The sequence below is a fragment of the Marmota monax genome, unplaced genomic scaffold, assembly GCF_021218885.2.
Source record: "Marmota monax isolate L192 unplaced genomic scaffold, Marmota_monax_Labrador192_F-V1.1 WCK01_AAM20220418_F8-fsc00069, whole genome shotgun sequence".
NCBI classification, from domain to species: domain Eukaryota; kingdom Metazoa; phylum Chordata; class Mammalia; order Rodentia; family Sciuridae; genus Marmota; species Marmota monax.
In genome coordinates, this window is record NW_026695243.1 from 2,496,563 (window position 1) to 2,504,639 (window position 8,077).

An 8,077-nucleotide genomic window follows, 5' to 3' on the forward strand; every position below is an offset into this window, starting at 1 on the left:
TCTTTGCCCTGAAGAAATTGAAGCTTGCAATAGGCGAGCCTTCCTATAATTTTTAATGTTTGGTGACATTTTTTATGATATAGTAATGGAAAAATTCTCTAGAAACTATAAATGTACATTTTTGTATACATGAACCAACTGAGATTATGGAGTTCTGAATTAATTTTTATGAAACTGATATCCTTAGTTTATGGTTAAACTTCATAAATATACTTTATTTTTGGAAAGAAGAACTAGGTCTGGGAGTAGATCAAGATCCACCTGTTGGGGAAAACCAGAAATAGGAGGAAGAGGTTATTAACGACTCATTCTTAGCTGAGAAAAATTCAGTATGAAATAAGTAAGTCCAGTTAGAGAAAGAATTATGATTATGTTAAGTGAGTTCACAGATATTGTTGAAAGCAAATTGGCTAAAACTGATTTGTTAATATATATGGGAGTAATAAACCAATTAAATGATCTCTTTGCTAAATTAGTACGACAGTAGTAGAGGATATCTGGAGGGAAGTGAAAAAGCTGATAAAGTTAGTGGTAATTAGACCTTCATTAAATCCCAGCTCTAAAGAATTACTATATACATTAGTGACAGCTTAATTCTATAAATAAAAGTTGATATGAAAAATCAATATGATGTTGGCATTGCTGAAATTAGGTAAGAATTGATTAATGTAAAGAATTGCAGGAAATGGGCTTGAATAAAGAATACAGACTATCATTTGAAATTTCAGATAAAGTATAATAGTTCATATTTGCACAGGATTTTATGATATTCTGAGTGTTTTCATATACATGATCTCATTTAATTCTTCTACGAACTCTGGGGGACAATAGTACACATATGGAGGCTCTGAAAGGCAAGTAGGGACTAAATAACAGGAGAGAAACTCGGGTCCAGGGCTCCCTACCACAATGCCTTTGTTCGCTGCTAGTTTCTTGTGGTTGCTCTAACAATTTACTCCAAACAGAACAGCTTAAAGTTTCAGAAATTTATTCCCTCACAGTTCTGGAGGCCAGAAGTCCAAAGTTAAGGTGTTGGCTGGGCCACCATTCCTCTGGAGAGGCAAAATATCTCTAGAGAAAAGTATCTTGCTCTTTTCAGCTTTTGGTCACCATTGTCATTCATTGACTCATGGCCTCCTCACTCCATTCTCTGCATCTGTATAGCCTTATTTTCTGTCCTGTCTGCTCTGCTGTCTGTCTCAAAGCTCTCTGCCTTTCTCTGAGAAAGGCTGACTTTAAGGGAATCTGTTTGACACTGGATTTAGGGTTCACCTAGGTCATCCAGAATGCTTTCATCTGAAGGTCTTAAGTTAATTATATCTGTAAGAAACATTTTTCTAAAGTAATATTCACAGGTTCTGGGGATTAGGATATGGACTCTATCTTTTCAGGGGACACCATTCTACCCATTACATTCATTATATGATTTTAATTTTGTGTCTTTCTTTTGAATTGAGAAAATAAACTGTCTGAAGATGGGAATTTTTAGCTAGAAGGTAGAGAAGAAAATTTAAAATATTTCTAGTTGTTTCCAAGTGATTAGTAAGGGCTTGTTAAATTTTCAGAGGTCAGATATCTTTGACACAAACTGAGAAAGGGTAAATGGTTGTAAAGTGAAAAGTATGGTATTTTCTCTAAAAGGTAGCCATTGACAGTGCCTTGGTAAAAAGAATTAAAGTAATCCATTCAAAAGTTCTACCAAATTTTTGTACTAGCTTTTACATTTGTAACACTAGAAGTGACTAAATTATTATCTGATTTTGTATGATTGGTAATATTATAAGTTGACTTCATTTCTTGTGTTATTGCGCTAAAAGATATGTGTGTGAGAGAGAAAGAGATGCATTGTGTAAATGGTTTTAGTCAGTATAATCAGTTTCCTACCTAATATAAGCATGCTAATTTGGGTCATATAAGTCAAGATGATCCTAGTATGCAAATTATTTGAGGGCAAACTTATTTGGAAAATAAGTGAATGAGTATCATACTATCCAGATCAAAAATAAAGGAAATGGAATTTCTGAATGAAAAAGAAAGAGATCTAGAGGGCAGGTCTAGGAGATCTAATTGAAAATAAGACATTCTGGAGGGAAAGCAAAGACACACACTCTAACTGGATAAAAGACTTGGCATGTCATTTATCCAGTTAGAGTGTAGTACCTGACACATGGTGAATGTGCTCAGAGATTTGCTGTATGAATGAAATAACTTTCTATGACACTCAAATCAGGCACCCACAAATCCCACATCATTTTACTTTGGAGCGTCTTGATGGTAATATGGTTTATTCATTAAAGGAGTATTCCCCCTTTAAGAAACTCCATAGAGTCTGGGCGCAGTGGTGCATGCCTGTAATCCCAGCAGCTCAGGAGGCTGAGGCAGGAGGATTGCGAGTTCAAAGCCAGCCTCAGCAATGGCGAGGTGCTAAACAACTCAGTGAGACTCTGTCTTTAAATAAAATACAAAGTAGGGCTGGGGATATGGCTCAGTGGTTGAGTGGCCCTGGCTTCAAACCCTGGTACAAAAAAAAAAAAAAAGAAAGAAAGAAAGAAAAGAAAAGAAACTCCACTGAGTCTGTTTATCATGATAGAGCCGAAAACTTTTTCATCTTCAGTAATCTTGAGCTTCAGACCAAAAAATGGTGGTCTGTGTCAGTGAGATTTATTCTTCCCATCTTCTCACTAGCCAGGGGTTCAGCTGCCATTAGAGGTGTTGGGCTGGGGCTTGTGATACAGTTCTTCAGACCTTTAGTGTTGCCCACCGTGCTCTAGGGAGGGTCCACACTTATACTCTGCTAAGTCTGCAAAGTTTTGACTGTTACAGCTTTTGGTCTTCACAGATGGAAGTACAGGGACTTGAACTATGTGCCAGGCTCTTCGATGTATTATTTCGGTTGCTTCCAGCCAACCTTAGAAGCTGAGTACTATCATCATCCCTGTTTTACAGAAGCACAAGAAATTAAGTAACTTGATGGAGTTCATACCAAAATTTGAACCCAGAAAGTCTTACATCAGAGCCTCTGTTCTTCATCATATCCAATGATGACTTCCTGTTCTTTTTTTTTTTTTTTTTTTTAGTAATCTGTTCTTTCTTTGTGAAAGCTTATATTTTTCCTTCTTCTTACAGCTCAGAAATTCCCCCAGGATATATCCAAGTGAATGCCTTTTTTCTTACCTTTCTTGGTGCTTAGGGAGTGTTTTTAATGCAGCAGCTCTGTTCTCCTCAGGGAAGTTTTCTTGTGCTGTGTTGTACCCTTGACCATCCAGCATGTCTTTGCTTTCCCTCCAGAATGTCTTATTTTCAATTAGATCTCCTAGACCTGCCCTCTAGATCTCTTTCTTTTTCATTCAGAAATTCCATTTCTTTTATTTTTGATCCGGATAGTATGATACTCATTCACTTATTTTCCAAATAAGAAATTTGTTCCTTGGAGGGGTTGTTATACTTTTTATTTCCTCAGTTGGAATTTAAGATTTATGAATCATGATTAAAGAACTCCCAACTCTATTATTTTGTTGTGGTTATTCTTTAGCATTCAACAACATATAAGGTACAATATGTAAGTAAACAGTTTATTTTAGAAATGTGAGGTTATTTCAACATTAGGAAATACTAATGTAATATATCACTTTAATAGATCAAAGAAAAAAATCTTTGGGTCATTTCTATAGATATTGCAAGCATATTTGATAAATCAATACCCATTCTTGATAAACATAAAACAACTCTTAGTAAATATAGGAAAAGAATGATATTTTCTTAACAGCCACTGACAGAGTTAACATTGAAAGTTGACATTGGAGTCCTTGAGCAATATTTCCTAAGTGTGTTCTCAGAAACATGGATCTGGTATTTTATATACAAAAAAAAAAAGGTATCCTGGTGTATTAGGTAGGGTAAAGCAAGATGTTGTAACAAGTACCCACATTCCAGTGACTTAACACAATAGGGGTTTATTTTTGCCTCCTGTAATAGTCCATGTTGGTAGACATTTCATTTATTTATTTATTTTGGTATGGTGGTCCAGGCATTCAGTTTCCTTCCATCATAAGTCTGCATCACTCCCTAGGGCCTTGGACTCTTCTGTTTCCAGCTGGTGGAACTGCACAATAGAGTGGAGAATGCATATTTCTTCTCAATTACCTTGACCTGGTTGTGACACACATCATTTATGTTCACATTTCTACACTCCATTGGCCTGAACTAGGCACATGACCTCACCTGTGTTTAAGGTGTGTGTATGTTTGGGAAGGTAAATTAGAAACAGTGTCTGTGTGGGCAGCTACAGGTAAGGAACTAGATAAACATTCCCATTTGTAGTTGGCAGGAGTGGAAATTAGGATTGCCTGAATGGAGGGCACTGTGGTATTATCTGTCAAATTTTAAAATATACATGTTGTTTGGCCTCAAAATTTCTCTTCTAGCAATTTTTCCTACAGAATTATTCACAGATATGTACATATATATGTTTTAAACTTATATTTAGCAATACTGTGATAATAAAAGGTTAAAACATTCTGAATGTCCATAAAAATGCACTGGATGAATGTAGCATTGTACCCATACAGTGGAACACTCTGTGGCCACAAAGAGGAACAAAGAAGATATCTATCTATCTATCTATACCTACAGAGAGAAAAGCAAGGCACAAAACTGTGTGCACTGCTACCACTGATTTAAAAAGAAAAATAGTTTGGTGTGGTGGTGTATGCCTATAATCCCAATGGCTTGGCAGACCGAGGCAGTAGGATTGCAAGTTCAAAGCCAGCCTCAGCAATTCAGCAATTTAGTGAGGCTGTAATCAATTAGTGATACCTTGTCTTAAAATAAAAAAAAATAAAAAAAGGACTGAGGATGTGGCTCAGTGGCTGAGCACCCCTGGGTTCAAGCCCTGGTACCAAAGAAAAAAAGAAATACACGGAAACACATACACGCATATGTGTGTGTGTGTATATATGTATATATGTATATAGTGTGTATATATACTTATGTGTGTGTGTGTGTGTGTATATATACACACACACACACACACACATACATAGATATACATAGATTTACTTGTGGAAGAATAAAAAAAACTGGGAGGACCACAAAAGGCTGGTTACTGGCTGGTGGCTGCTCCTGGTTAAAACTATAAGTTAATGGGGATGGGGTGAGAGACATGCTTTTTACTGTATGTGCTTTTATATCTTTTGATGTGCACTTATTTAAATAAATATAAACATTCATTGTAGAAGTAGTAAATAACTTGGGAAGATGGTTGTAATATATTGTTGCCTGAGGAAGAGCAGTTTATTGACAAGTATGAATACTGTGGTCTCAAATAAATATCACATACAAAAACATAATGGTTTATTTGTGGTTTTTGCTTATCAGTATTTTTGGTCTTTTTATAATGAACAGATACTACTTTTTAAAAGTTTTTTTAAAGGTTAAAAAATTATAAAGAAACTCAGCACATGGTCTAAAAATGACCTTGGTTGCCTCCAGAGAACTCTGTCTCTGGCATCCTGAATTGGTCAGCATGGGACTGTTTTAGAGGTATGTGTAGTAAAAATGACTCTAAGTTAAAAAATAAATGCAAGAACAATCAAACAGTTGATAACATGGTCCCACCCTGGATGAATACATGCCAATTTATTTAGAGGGTTTTGTTCTATTCTTCTCTGCAAATATTTTCCTTTTTCTACAACACCTCCCTGTACCCATAGGCATATCTTTGGTGTAAGTTTTTAGGTGTCAGTTATGGATAGATGAGGAGAATACAAATGAAAGAACTGGGAGCTGAAAACATCTGCAGAAGTAAGATTTTTAATTGAAGTAAGAAATTTAATTGAAAAATTAAAAAAACCTTAAAGGATTTTATGTAGGGGAATAACATAAGAAAGAAAAGAAAGCCTTGAATTCTGTTGGCTTTGTGAGGGCAGAAATCAAGTCAGCCCTCACTGTGTCATCTTTGCAACTAACATAGAACTTAATAATAATCAAGCCTCAGTGAAGTTGAATTGAATTTGTTGGATACTGCCCTAATTTTTTAAATAACTGATTTATCTGGAATAATCACTAGTAGTGCTGAACACTTTGCACTCAAGTCTATAAGCAATATCTTATAGATACCTATCCTTACAACTCTACAAGGTAGGTATTATGGCTTAAAGGTTTTGAGGAAAATGTACCATGGTAACTAAGTCTGTATAGGTTTGAATTCAGCTTCCTCACTATTTTTGATTTGAAAGATTTGTGCCTCCGTTCCCTCATCCATAAAATGATGAGGATGTTGTGAGGAATAGTGATGCATGTAAATGTATGTAAAGTCCTTGGCCCTATACTTGCACCTTCAGTAAATGTTAGTCTTAGCTTTTATTAAGAAACATGCTCCAGACTGTGGGTATACTCAGTGGTAGAAGGCTTGCCCAGCATGGGTAGGGCCTGGGTTCCATCCCCAGTGACATGCAAAAACAAAACCAAAAAAAAAAAAAAAAAACCCTCCAAAGTCAAATGAGCAACTATTGGAGAAGCCCAGGGTGAACAAGGTAATCTCAGAATCCATCCCGTGTAATTACTGTACTATGCTGTAACTGCTTCTGTGGTGAGGTGATTACAGATTAACAGGTTCTGAAGCAATGAAGTAATAGGGGAAAGACCTTTTAGGGAGTGAAGTTCTTAAGAGCTCATTAAATTACCCCCACTTAACTTTTCCTACCCTGACTGCGCATATTGTTACTTGGGAAATACATCTCTTTATTTAAAGTTAATGTCATTTGTTTCAGGTTCCTAATGCACATGACTAAAGAACCTGAGACTACCTTCTGAGGGTCTCCCTTTAGGAGCTGGTCTGCTACTGCTGACATCTGGCATACTGTGTCAACGCTTGTTGATCTGTTCCCCTTCCATACTCCACAGATTTTTCCAACTTTAGGACCCGAGTGGGAGTCTTATGTTGGAGGATGTTGTGCAAACCACATGCGTAAAGAAAATAATTTACATTTTTCCTTTCTTAGCTTCTGGAACATCAGTGATTCTATCCTCCCACTTCTATTGGGCAGAAATTGAGGTATTCTCCTTATGCTCCCTTATCTTCTCCAAAACCCACCACACACACGTGCACACAAACACACAGCCCACACTCCCACCATACATGTCATCAGGGGTCCAGCATAACTATTACCTTTTTTTTTGACTTAAGGGCTCAAGAACATGCAATGTCTTTGGTCATAAAGGAACTCTCCAGTAACTCATTTTCCCCCCTTCATTCCCATACTTGCTGTTCATGCCTGCCTTTTAGCTTTCTTTTCTCTGTTTCTTTGTCATTTTCTTCCTTTATCCCTTGTACAATAGCTGGTATGTAGTAGGCATTCAATACATAGATTTGGAAGGATTAAAAAAGGTAAAATGCATATCCAATACCTCAATATATTCAATTTTTTAAAAGTGCAAATTACTGCCTTGTTTTATATTTTAAAAATGAGAACAGAATGTTCTTTTTTAAAAAAATATTTATTTTTTAGTTGAAGATGGAGACAATACTTTATTTTATTTATTTATTTTTATGTGGTGCTGAGGATCAAACCCAGGGCCTCACATGTGCTAGGCGAGCGCTCTACCGCTGAGCCACAGCCTCAGCCCCTAGAATGTTCTTAGTACATGGACCCCACCTCTTCCCTAATACCACATTAGAGCTCCCTGAACTTTTACAGTTAATTGCCTCCAGTATATATCTGAGTGGTAAAGGAGCTGGGTGGATGCCTTACAGATACTGAAGGAGATCTCCAGGCTGGAGGCAGGTCTAGCTCATGGTGTCTGTTATTACTTCAAATTCGTTTGCAATTTTCATGATTTTAAGTGGAAAAATATGCACAGATTTAAGGCCGAAAAGGAAATTAATCAGAGGAGATATACTACTTACTGTTGGAAAGGGCTTGGGAGAAAATAATCTGAGGGAAGTAGAAGATACTTAGGAAACCCAAGTTCATTGCTTCAACTCTCTTTCTAGGTTTAGAAACTTCGTTGGAAATCACTGTCTTCTATAGACTTCCCAACAGCAGGGTATCAGACCCAATTCTCTTACTTTCCCATT